The following is a 13,173-nucleotide window of genomic DNA, read 5'->3' as shown; positions in this document are numbered from 1 at the left end:
TGAGAAAAGGAATTGGATACTGACTGTTCTTTGTACACTATCCTTCCACACCTTGCAATGCAGGAAATTATAGAGCAGGTGGAGAGGTCAGATGTGTGTGGAGACCTGACTGCATATTTCACTTCCCTGCTCCTTGGTTAGAGCTTAATAAAATGCTGTGTTACATTGATTCAGTTGTAATTTTGCATTCCCCTAGTCCAGGAGAAATTTAGCTCACAAACTATACCATTTGGTTTGTTTATTTTTTTATTTCTCTTAGGCTTCCTTGGTCCTGTGTTATTCTTATGGGAGTCAAATGACAAAATGAAAATTGACCCCTATGGAAATCATTAGTAGTTTGAAAGATTGTGACATGGGGATTTCTCCAATAACCAAATGAATTTTATCCTTTTTTTTCCCCTGGTTTCCAGAGAGAAAAGGGTTTAATAATCCACTGTGATGTATATACTTGCATGTGTGCTTATCCATTTTCTTACTCCCTACTAAGGACTTTTAAGCCTTGTGGTCTTGTTTAAATGAAATTAAAAGTGAGAGCAATTTTAAAAAGCCAAAGAAAATCACAGGAGACTGATCTTAGTCTTAGCCCAGTGAGAGGACACTGGCAGAATTTGGTCAGCTTCTGTAAGCTGTCAGGGAATCCACAGAAGGGAGACTTACTAAAAATATTTAATAGTTGCAAAACCTGCACTTGAAGATCACATTTTATTAAATGCATGGAAATCAAGCTGAGCAACTGAAATCACACAAATAGAAATTAGTTCTTGTACTCATAGAACTAGCTCATCTGTGTGGTTTAAGCTTGCCTCTCATATATATGAGTAGTTTAAATTACTTTCAAAATAAATCCTATTTCTTTGTCTCCTGTTTTGTAACATTTACTTTTGGAAAAGTGCGCTGTGTGGAAAATTCCCCTTTAATGATTCAAGGTTTCCCCCTCTCCCCCCTAAACAGCTTTCTAAATCCGTTGTTCCAAGGACGTCTTGAGGAAGAAAAGTAGAATTGACTGAAAAAATAATTTGCTAGTCGTCAAGAAAGAAAAGACTAAAGAAAAAGAAACTCTGTTAATATTAAAATATTTGCTTGCTTATTTCCTTTTTATCAATAATACTTTTTGACTCAAGACTAAATTAAAATAAAATTATCCATATAACAAGTTAAAGGAAGGTTCTGAAATAAATAGTTTCTAATTAAAACAATAAATAATATACCACATAACTGTGCTCCAAGTTAGCATTAATAAAGTATTATATGTGTAATTTTTACAACTAGAAGTATCTCTGTGGCTGTCATATTTTACTGTACACACAGCTTGATTGCTACAGAGTAGACATCTGCCAGAAACACTTCAGTTTAGCATGATGAATTTACTATAACCCTGTCAAAAATTACATAGCAATGCCAAAGTATTGCTTTGAATATAGGTTGAAAAACAGAAATAAGTGTGTAGAGGAAGGTTTTCAAATTCTCTCAAAATCCAGTCATTACTGCTGTTACGGCCAGGCACATAGGAATGCTGCTGCTCCATGGGGGATTCCTGGGAAGTGAACATTACTTACTTAATCAGGGTAGTGAAAGGCAAAGTTGTGTTGACTGTAGGTGCCCTGCGTAGGTTATCAGCATCCCAGCGAGGACACTGCTGCAAAAAGGGCAGGCAATTTGCACAGAAGTGTAAAGGCTTTCTGAGCCTTTTTGTTAAAACTAAAATGGGAGGGCCACGCTTGTTTGCGATATCCCCTGTGGTGACTGTATTTCAGATGCTTGATTTTTTAATTATGTATGAAACACTCTATCCAGCACTGCTTGGGTTAATATGCTTGTTGAAATCTTGTGTGTGAATGGTTTGGGCCAAATTTGAACTCAGATAAACAACAGAAGCAGCAGTAAGGAAAAGTACATGCTCTCTGGAGGCTTAATGGTAATTCTCTAGGAACATGACATTTCAAGAAATAGTCTATCAGGAAAGGGAAGTACACCTGCATCTTTGATGAAAGATTCTTCAGTGTCTTACATGTTTTAAATAATTGTAAGCAGTATTTTCTCAGGCTACATATTTTTGTCTTTTCAATAGAGGCCAAAGATATTGTAGCATATCTCAAACACTGTATTTCTATATTTTATAAAACTATTATTTATGGAAGGGAATTATAAATCTGTATCTGTAGGCCTATTGTCTGCCTACCTGTGTGAATATTACTATAACTTTCAGGTAAATCCTGGAATTAAGGGTATCATATCAATACATAGTCTTCTTTAATGAGCTTTTAAACCCTAGACAGCAGAACTGATTGTTTATATGTAGATACAATTAGTGTAAATCATTATTTCCTGAGATTAATATACTAAACAGACATGCATTGTTTGCTTTGTTATAATTTTCTGTTGTTATGTGATTTCAAACACTGTGTATAAAGGTCTGGCAGAAGTGTAGCAAGGGGTCCTTCTGTCTTTGCTGATACATATGGAAAAAAGGTCACCATTGAAACCCATATTAAATGGAGGAACCTGCATTTCCCTCTTACCTTTCCCTTCTCAGAATTGTTCTTCAGAGTTCTGGGACAGATGAAGCCAAGTTGCTCATAAACAGCCAAAGGGAGAATTTTGTTGCATCAACAAGCTTTGGTGAGGTATGTGGAAAAGCACCTGTCTGTGAACTTTCCTTTCAATAGCTACAAGCACTGTATTTATGTCTGTAAATGTATTGCTATGTGACTATAAATGTTAATATTTGTTCATGCACATGAGTTCCTCTCTAACTAAATATTCTTGCTTGGATTGCTTATGGCTCACATGCTACTCTGCCTTGCTCCTGTGAATTACCAGCCCAATATGCTGACAGACTGACAAGACACCCTCTTCTGCTACAGCTGAATTAAGGCTGATGCACATTACCCACAGTGCTGCCTGACAAATTGAATCATCTGCTCTAAGTGATTTTGCCTGTTTCAGAGTACTGGGAAACTCAGAGGGCATCAAGTCAAATTACACATTGATTGCTGTTTGCCCTGTAGCTTTTGCACACAGAAGGAATCACATACAACACTTAGAAGATTAGTGGAGACTGCATCAAGGGAATATCACATGCAAGCATGTGCAAGTTGGACTTCTCTGGTTGGTAGTAGTGCCACAAGTCTAGCCATTCAGGAGAGAACAAAATTTATGTTAATGTGTGCTTCCCGGTTGACACAGATGTAGACTACATCATCCTTCCTTTAGAACTTCTAATTCCCAACTTAACCACACTGTAATTAATGTTTGGATTGGGGTTATTTTTCCTTCATCAAGTAAACAAAATGTCAGAATATCACCATTAGAATTATATCTAGATTATTTTATGTAGAAAAACAAATCCATATGTATTAATGTTTATGATTTATTCTATATTAGAATGTCTTTAACAATAGAGATCACTGATCTGTGGTTGTATGATCTACAACTGTCCAGGTTTGGGGTGACAGACAATTAGTTGGATGTCTGAGAACACAACTTCTATTTTCAATCTTTGGAACCCAGAGATTAATACTTCCTTTAAAAGCAGTAGCAAAAGTAATTTTAAAGAAAAAGTCAGGAAAAAAAAGATTCTCATATGAAGGGAGGTTGTCTCCATGTGGGGATTGGCCTTTTCTGCCAGACAACAAGCAACAGGATAAAAGGACTTGGTCTTAAGCTCTGCCAGGGGAGGTTTAGGTTGGACATTAAAAAGAAATTGTTCACAGAAATGGTGATGGAGCATTGGAATGGGCTGCCCATCATCCCTAGAGGTGTTTAGGGAAAGATGAGCTATGACACTTAGCGCCATGGTCTAGTTTACATGGTGTTCAGTCATAGGTTGGACCTGACAATCTCAAAGTCTTTTTCAATCTAAAATAAGTCTGTGATTCTGTGAACTGCTTATTGCAATAGCTGACATTTAAAAGACAATGTAAGATACTATACAAACTGCAATGATATACCAGGCATCAGCACAAAGTCTTATCCTTATTTCATTACCAATGTTGGCACTTGCTGAGGCCTCTTCTCTCCTTCTTATGCTGACAAACAAATTTTGCACAAACACATAGGAATCATCAAGGCTGAAAGAGACCTCTAGCATCATCCAGTCTAACTGTCCACCCCTAAACCACTGATCAGCATCACCCAGTGCCAGATCTAGATGTCTCTTGAACATGATAAACTCACAGCATGCTTCTCAGGGAAGCATTGTAAATATTATGAATTAATAAGCCTCTGTGTATCTTAGTTTATTGATCTATAATTCATGTAGAGTAGGATAAAGTTCAGCATGGATCTCATGGATCTCATGGATCTCATCTTTTCTGAAAGGTCTTCCAAGTCATTTAGTTCCTATCAGGAAGAATATGCTGCTCAGAGCTCTTCCTAACACAATTTCTGTTTGTTTGCTTGGACTGAAAGCATTTTTGTTTGGTTTGTTGTTTCAGTGCATTCCTTCCAAAAAAGCAAAGAAAACTTTCATTTTTAGTAGCTTTCTACACCAGATATGAAAATGGTTTAGATTCACAGACAGATAATCCTTTGATTTACCTCAAAAATCTACTGCATATGTTATTTAAGGTCAAATGTCTCAGTAAAACCTCCCAAGAAAGTGACTCATTAACTTGTACTTTTATTAGGTCCCTCCTGCAATTTTTTTCCTCCAGCTTTCTTGATTTCAGAAATTACAATGATGGTATTTGAGATTTCTGAGAATTTCTGCATTGTGATGAAAGTTCTGAACAGAGGGGTTTTTTTTCCTAATTCTGCTTCTGAGCTGCCTCAGATCTTTGTAATGTACAGTGTAGTGCTGTCTTCCCTAGGCAGTTCCCTTCTTATTTTCTTAACGTGCTCTTCTGTTACTTGTATGGGAGTAGCTTGTGGAGCTATGTAAAGGAATAGTTCATAACAGCAGCTAAACTGCAGAAAAACATTCCTAAGGATTCAGCAGAAATGAAGAATTATTAACATTTGTCTTTCTTTTAAGCTCAAAATGAGGAAAAGTGAAGGTCCCACAAGCATGCAAACAGCCCTCCATCCCGACCTGTCAGAGCAACAAAACTTGTACCCCTTCAAATGCAGCATTCTCCTAATTCTGTAGAAACTACTTTGCTTAGGACTGTATTAAGGTCAGAATGAGTAAACAAAAGATTTGACACAAAGCCACATACTTGTTCATAAACATGTATTTTAAAAATTGGAACACCTTTTCTTTCCTCCCCCTCCCTGCACACACTGGTAAATCACCACCCTTAGTAGAAAGCAATTCATAACAGGAGTAAATATCTTCTTTCTCTGGAAAAAAAAAAAAAAAAGAGATTTAATTTTTGAATAAGCGTCCAGTTGTGGGGAGTTTGATCTGTTTTGGTTGTTGGCACTATGAATTGTTGAATTTGTTCCTCTTGATTTCGATTTTTTAGAGTTTACTCCCTGTCTCAAATCACAGTTGTGGGTACTGGAGTTCCTGTGGGCCAGAAAACCTGCCTCCTCATGGGACTAGCAGCATGCATCCTACCACCTGGCATGAGAGAAAGTCTGCTGCTCCTTATCTTCCTCCCATTTTCACTTCCCTGGTATGCAAGCTTGCAAATATTTATTTTTAATGTTGCTTTGATTTCTTGCTGTAGCTACTCCAGGCTTGAGCCAGTGTTCACTAGAAAAGAAAGAAAGAGATATTCAAAGAGGTTATCACAATATTCCATATTGAAAAGTAACCAATGCTCATCCTGAAGTATTTGAATGCTGTGCTTGAGGCCACACATGACCTTGCAGAAGCAAAGTCTTATGCTCCTACGTCTTTGTGCAGGTCTGTCCCTATAAGCTTGGTCACAAATAGTTTAGCTTTGTTTTCTGGTTAATAGCAAGTGTTTCTTAATTATCATGAAATCATTAGAACTTTAATTTGAATGTGCAACTTCATTTTGCTGTTTGTTTTTCTATAGTGTTTATATGTAAGACTGTCTCAATTTGCTAGGACCAAATTGACTGCTACTTCAAGAAGTATTTTTGTCCTGCTGCCTGGTGTTTTGTTACACCTCAAGATGCAGATTTATGTTACGGAAAAACTACAGGAGGCATTCAAACTAAGAATCCATCAAAAACTGTCAAATTGTCCCAATTATCCTTTTATTTTACTGGTGATTTTAACAGAAATATGTGTGCTAATTTGAAACCAGACAGTTATAACACTTGTACTTGGGGCAGCCAAGTACACCTTTCCCTATAGTTTGAAATGCATGTTTTCCCACAGGTAGTATAACAATGATTTGGGGTTTGCTTTTTCCAGTGTAACGTTGCTGTGTCTTCTATCTTAATTGTCTTTATTTATTTACTGTTCTTTTGCCTTTATTGCACTGTGTTTAGACCTGTCTTTTTCATGGCTTCTTATGGCAGTCTCTTGTCTTTGTACAGATCTTCTGTCCTTATTCATCACAGTGTGGCTGGTCAGCCAGTATTTCAGAGTGAAACTAACTGGAACTTGGGTACTTCTTCAGCTGAAGGACAAACCTGTTTTTCTGGCAACCTGTATTTCAACAATGAGTAAAGTGAAGTATTTTAGTCAACAGTAAATAAAAACACATGGTTTCCTTCAGTTGGAGTCTTAGTCTTGCATTAGGCTTCCCTCAGTCAGAGCTGCAAGTGACAGCCTTTAAATACTGGTGGTACTGTAGCCTATGGTTGTGCAATTGCAAAACTCTCCTTTTGGCTAAATTCTGGTTGTAGCTGTCATCACAAAAGTACCAAAAGACAATGCTGTTTAGCTTCATTTCCTTTTGAAATTACTGCTGGGAAATCAGTGAAGGCCAGTCTGGTTATTTTATAGGAGACACAGTTTCTGTACTGAAGTCTGAAACCACTAGACTTTATTTAGCAACACTGCTCTCCATTTAACTAGACCTTCCATCCCCCTGTCCTGGGATATATTCCTTTCTGAAATTCACAGAATTCTGTAATAGTGGAATTATACATCTTGTAAAAAATATGCTAATCTTGTTGTTTTAACAGCTGTATGTGTTAAGTATTCACTCTCTGTGTTGCTCTTGCAGAAAGTGCCATGGTCTTAAACCCTCATCTGAAAATGTTATGAGTCTGTAATTTTTTTCTCTTGATTCACATTTCAAAGAGATTTTCTTCTTTTTATCATCCTGTCTGCATTCCCATTACAATTTTACATTATGATATTGAAGCAGTCTTTGATCGTTTTGTAGTTTGCATAGGTCCTTGTGTAATATGTTCACTTGCTTGTCTAGTAGCATGTTCACCTGACTGTCTAGAAGGCTGCATGTCAGTGACGCAACCTGCACAAACCTAATCTCGTCTTCCTTGCTTTTCTGAATGGCTGCTCTGTTTTGTATGATGTCCTATATAAGTTGTTAGAGTGTTTGGCTCAGCACCTTTTGATAATTAATATATTATTTACTGGGGATTTTTATAAATAAATTTCCTCCACCCTTCCTTTCTTTTTCTGAATAGGGATTGGATATTCACAGAGTACTGTCACTACATCTTCCCATTTTTCCCCCCACTACACTGACATGATTTTACTACAATGATAGAAAAATTAGTGTTTGCTATGCTGCTGATAGCATATGATACTGAAAATTACTTTACTGTTTTCAATAATATTCATCCTCTTTAAGCACTTATGTTAAGTTTTGGCATCCCTGTACAGGGACTGTTATCTTAGAGATCATATGAAACAGAAAGCATGCTTGCTACATTGGTAGAGGTCAGTTACACATAAGTTAGACTGAAGTGAAGAAGGCTAATGAGTGAGGAACAAGACTGTGCGTGAATGAGTGATAGAATAATTTTCACTGTATTTATGGGCAAGTACCATACACTGTCTCCCCATTACACTCATTAGACTGATTTTTGAGCTTGTTGACCTGTAAAGTTTACTTCTGATAACATAGAGTGATCATTTTGTGACTATTTTTTAATGAGGAATATGTGTGAAGGAAATTTACATATTTGCATATGTAATCAGAAGGAATTTAAGAGTGATATAAATAAGTATTGCAAACTTGCAGGCAAATTCTATTTTACATATTATATTTTTATTTTCTGTTTGGTTTTGCTTTTTTTGGTTTTGGTTTTGGTTTTGTTTCAGGATATTGCATAAAACCTTACAGAAAAAGGAATGGTATTTCTGCTTGCTTTGTAGTACTTGAGACTAGTGATGGGAAACAGGGAGCAGCCAGAAATGTTCCTGTAGGGAGAGGAAGGGGAAGGAAAGGGACCTAAACTTTAATTTTGGCTGCATTCTGCATAGCCTGAAAGCCTCAGGGAAACTTCCGAGTGTTATGGTAGGTAGGCTACAAAGTACTGATCCAGTCTGAAGATAACCAAAGCACAGCTGAGGTTGGGGAGTCTTGAAACTGATTAAAAGTAATCACAGCCCTGTGGCCTGAGGCACGCAGAAAACAGAACCATTAATGCTATCTGGGAATCCATATAATGTCCTACATAGCAATTGCCAGTAAAGGGAAAAAAAAAATTCCCTAACACTACTTCTTGAAGCCAGGGAAATTTCTTCTTTCTGCTGGTATGCTGAGTGAGAGAATTATCCTGAAGTGGCTCGAGTTTCAGCCCTGATGCTGGTGGGCAGGTGCCGGCTCTGTTGCAGAGTGAGCATTCTAAATCCAAGGGGTGCTTTGACTTTTTGAGTTTCTTAATTGACAATACAACTTATCTTCATTTATTATCCAATAGAAGCTATACTGACAGATGCATCTTATTTTATGCTCAATATATTGTAACATGTAGAATAACAGTGGGAGGAAATTGCTGAAAAATAATAGCAATAAGATATTTCAATAATGCAAATGCAAAACCTGCTGTAAATACCCATATACTATTGACTTCAGTAAGAATATCTACTGTAATAAACACAATAGAACTCTATTTTCAGTTTAATAAGATTTGTGAAAAAAAAAAAGAAAAACGAGATGAATTGCATGACTCAGTTGTCTCTCTTGAATTATCTTAACCATATGTGGTCGCTCTTAGAATTAACCAATTTATTATTTTCTAAAGAGCAGCTGGGGAACTGTTTAATATATAAAACTGAAAGCAATGTAATTACAAACAGAGGGGCAGAAGTAATATTGTGTAGTCAGTTTAGAAACCAAGTCTCCATTAGTTTGTTTCAGCATTTATCTCAATAGGATGTTTTCACCACAGCACATTTATTCTACCTGTTTGTAGACCTATAAACCTCTTAATATATATTTCTTTTGTGATTTTTTTTTCATTTTAACATGGACCAGTTTAAGCTTGCTTTAAATAAGTTTCTCATTTTCATGTACACATAAAAAGAGACCAAATCAACAAGGCAGCTGAGAGCATTTGGATTAGAATTTAAGAAATATAATTTCAAAAAAAGATATTTCAGGAATTTTTTAAATTTCACATGTTTATGTACACATGTTAAATTCTAAAGTTGTTTTAGTCCTTGTGAAAGATGTTTCAGTATTGGAATATGTAGGTGTGTACCCTATGAATGTGTCCATAACTTTTGTGCTTGGTACACAAAGTAATTATGTGTGTGTTGGGTAACAATGCGACCGTTGCCACTGGGTCTAACTGACCTACATAGATGTTGTATGTAGTATCTGCCCATGTGTTTCTAAGGGTTAAAATGATAGATAATTATATTTTTTACCCTAAGTGACCATTGTTTCTGAAAATAATGGTCCTAGTTTTAGAAATCAGGGTATATTCACACTTAGCAGAAACGATCCTGTACAAGCGCCATAAATTGTTACTCTTTTGCATTATTTAGGGTAGCTCAGATAGGGTGCTTTGAACTAGAGAATTTTTTTCTCACTTTATTAAAAATACTGAATTTTCCTTATTTTTTCAATGTCGTACATTTTATAGTGCTTCCTTATTAATGCCTTTGTTTTAAAAATGGGGCAGAGAGACTCCTGATCTCAGCAAATATCTTAGTGAGTATACTTTTGCTTTGGGGCAAGCACAACTTAATATTCATAAATCTTGAAATGCAGAGGCAAAACGTGAAGAGAATCAGTGCAGATTCTCAAACAGTAGGTACTGGGGCTAAATATCTGATGTGAACAACTTATCAGAGGATTGGCAACATTATGAAAGTATCATGTAAGAGCCATGCTATTTCTATATTTCAAAAGAATTATGGAAAGCTCCCTAGTACTAGTTGGAATTTCAATATAATATGGTTAAGAAAATACCTCATATAAATAAACCTCAATAGACTAACATAAAAGTGAACAATAAAGTAGAAACCAGTGCAATAAAATAAAAATAGTTCTTTGTAATGGTGCTTGAAATCTGAAAATCAATTAAAGTTGCTTTTAAATTGATGGGCAAATAGTTCATACTATAAAAGACAAATCAAGGCAAATCAAGCGTTACATGTGTGGTTAGAAAAATGTTTATTTCTGATTGATGAAAAAGTCTCAATAGGTGCCTGTATTATGCACTACTTGCCATGTTAATATTAACAGTCATTGTCTCAGTTTGTACTATGGATAAAATTTGAAGGCAACTATAATAGAAAACAGTTCACAACACAAATCCATTCCTCTAAATGAAGCTCAGAATTGTGCTAAAGATAACCCAAGAGGAAAGCAGGCTTTGTTACATATTGGTGACTAGGAACTCAAGGCTGGGACAGATGGACAGCAAAAGTCAGTTCCCGTCTCAACATACTTTTGGAAAAAGCCTTCTGCCAGCAGTTCTCTCCCTTTGATACTAAGGGGAGTCAGCATTCTAGATTACATAGAAACAGGGTGGGATGGAGATGGTGGGGAACAGCCCAGACACAAAAGCCTGGTCTGGAGCTGCTAAAGAGCCAGTGGGATTCTGGTTGAAAAGTCCCGTGATTACCCTTAAGTGACTTTGTGAGCTGTTTTTCAATGCATGGTGTGTGTCCCCTTCTATGTTTGATTCAGAGAAAATATTTATTACTTCCAAGTCATTTATGAGGCACCTGTCCTGCAAGCTTAGTTGCAGGCACAGAATCCTGCTTCTTTAGGACAGTTCAGGCCTGGGAACTTCCACATTTAGTGAGTTATGTCAACTAGGCATTTTTCATTGTCATTTTGAAAAGTTCTATTGAAGACAAATAGGAAGGAAGAGTATCTATCTTTCTAAGCTGTTATGGTTTTGCAGGTCTAGCTACATTAAAAAACATGAAAACTTTCTTTTTCTTCCTTACTGAAGTTAACAGATCCCACTCAGAATGCTCAAAAGGACTGGCTCTGTGGAATAAAACCATGCTATTATTACTCAGAAATTGTACCACTTCAGGATAGAAGAATAAAAAAAGATTTTAGAAGGACAGGACTACTCTGTTTTACCTCTGGCTCATTGATGTTAGCTAGTGAAGTTTGTCAAATTGCTATTCCTTTGGTCATGACTAGTCATATTTTCCAGAATAGCGAGCTATAACTTATTTTCTTTGTGCAGATATTTCCATTTTTTAAATTTATTTGAACTTTATTTAATAGTATTTCAGTATGTTGATACCAAATGATAAATTGTAATTAAAACACTAAAAACTGTAGATCCCTAAAAACGGATAGATGAAACAAGATTGTGAGACATGTAGACAGATCCATTTCACAGCTCTGGTAAAGGTCAGTATGTATTTACCTCAAAGTTTATTTCCTTGTAGGACAGTTTTTGCAGCATTTTAGGAGGACAGCCATCTCAACAAACACTGAAATTATTTAAGTTATTATTATTATTGTTCCTTCTTAGAAATTACAGCTATCTGTATATGTGATCCCAATTTTGCAAGAATTTATTTTTTTTCTTTGCTGTTAATTTTGAGGAGGATTTTCTTTCTTTCTTTCTTTCTTTCTTTTTTTTTAATTTATTTTGAGTAAGAGAGATTTGAAATTATCTTTCCTATATGTTCTGTGAAAAACATCATGCTCTAGTAGATAAAAGACTTAGATGCCACATATTTCCTGTACGTGGTTTAATAGGTTATTTAAACTTTTGGGGTATACTGTGTGATCTGTTCAACCAGCAAAATTTCAGAGCTCAGTTTATGGAAATACGCTTTAAGTAATTCCTCGTTATTTCAGCATGAGTAAGGCAGTGTGGGCAAGTTTATGAAAAACATTAATCTTATTCTCTGCCCTTAAATTCCGAGGTGAATATATGTTATTTAGCATATAGAAAAGCTTTCCGAGCAGGGTTAGACAGACAAACACTGTAACACGGAAAGCTTTTGGCCTGGGGAGTGCAGCAGAACATGGAGACCTGTCAGTCAACGCTGGACTGCCACCTGGTGCTCGCAGGGCAGGAGCTGCCTGCCTGGGCTTTTCCTAGTCCTTACCTTCCAAATTAATTGGGACCCAACAAGACAACCTGCCCATTTTCTTAATTGTTCATAACTTTAGAGTGCATGATCCAAATTAATATATTTCTTAGCAGTTTAATAATGTAAAATGACAAACTTTGTCAGGTTTAAATTGTATCTTTAAATTATTTAGAGGTCTTAACTATTCATTAAAAAAATCACTTTCATAAAACATGTAATTGTGTTTTTATAGAAGAAATTATGTATATTCTGAGTGTGGCAACACTGTAGAAGTTCAGCTAATTAGCTGTTTCTGAAAAATCCTTTTGAAGAAGTACATGTTGGCATGATTTTACTTGGCATTGGTTGTCTCAGATTGTTTTCTACAAAAAGAATGGCCTAATGCACTGAGATGTGTAAATATTCAAGATGCTTCTTTGAGTCTGTCAGAATCCCATGGGTTGGATGGATACATAAAATCTCACTCTTCTCATATGAGTGGGGGTTCATGTTTTTTCACTTCAGCCATTAAAGTGAGGCAGCTGGGCTCCTTCTATGGTCTATTGAAGCAGAGGGGCCCTCCCAGAGGGCAGTGCACCCAATGTGAAAGTGGTCTCTGAAGACAGAAGAAAAATGAAATCAGCTCTAGAAATGGCCATTTCTCCCAGTCACTGAGCTGTACAACTCAGATTAGAAAAGTAAAGTTAATGAGAGGAATTTCACTCACCCAGTCTTATTTGGAAATTTCTACTTTTGGATACAAAGAGCATATTTCAGCTATGAGCCATGACTGGCTGATGCTGCATATTAATTTTCAATACATTTCCCTCCATGCTATGAAATAATCATTTAATAAAGCTTTCAGGGGCAGTGTGAACCTTAGTAAT

The 13,173-nt window shown here is 36.2% G+C and overlaps 1 protein-coding gene across 5 annotated transcripts in view; it reads left to right on the top strand.

The window, feature by feature from the left end:
• MDFIC (MyoD family inhibitor domain containing) overlaps window positions 1-13,173 on the top strand; it is a 114,905-nt gene that overhangs the window by 58,719 nt on the left and 43,013 nt on the right. For 3 of the 5 annotated variants that reach the window (XR_012052744.1, XR_012052748.1, XR_012052746.1), the window contains exons 6-7: window positions 2,534-2,624; window positions 5,409-5,561. The gene's annotated coding sequence lies outside the window, so the exon portion shown is untranslated. Of the gene's footprint in view, window positions 1-2,533; window positions 2,625-5,408; window positions 5,562-6,399; window positions 6,581-13,173 lie in introns of those variants that run through there. The other 2 variants (XR_012052745.1, XR_012052749.1) reach the window with 2 other exon arrangements.

Source organism: Taeniopygia guttata, chromosome 1A (genome assembly GCF_048771995.1).
Source record: "Taeniopygia guttata chromosome 1A, bTaeGut7.mat, whole genome shotgun sequence".
NCBI classification, from domain to species: domain Eukaryota; kingdom Metazoa; phylum Chordata; class Aves; order Passeriformes; family Estrildidae; genus Taeniopygia; species Taeniopygia guttata.
Note: the sequence above shows the minus strand (reverse complement) of the source record. Positions and strands in the feature narration are given on the sequence as shown.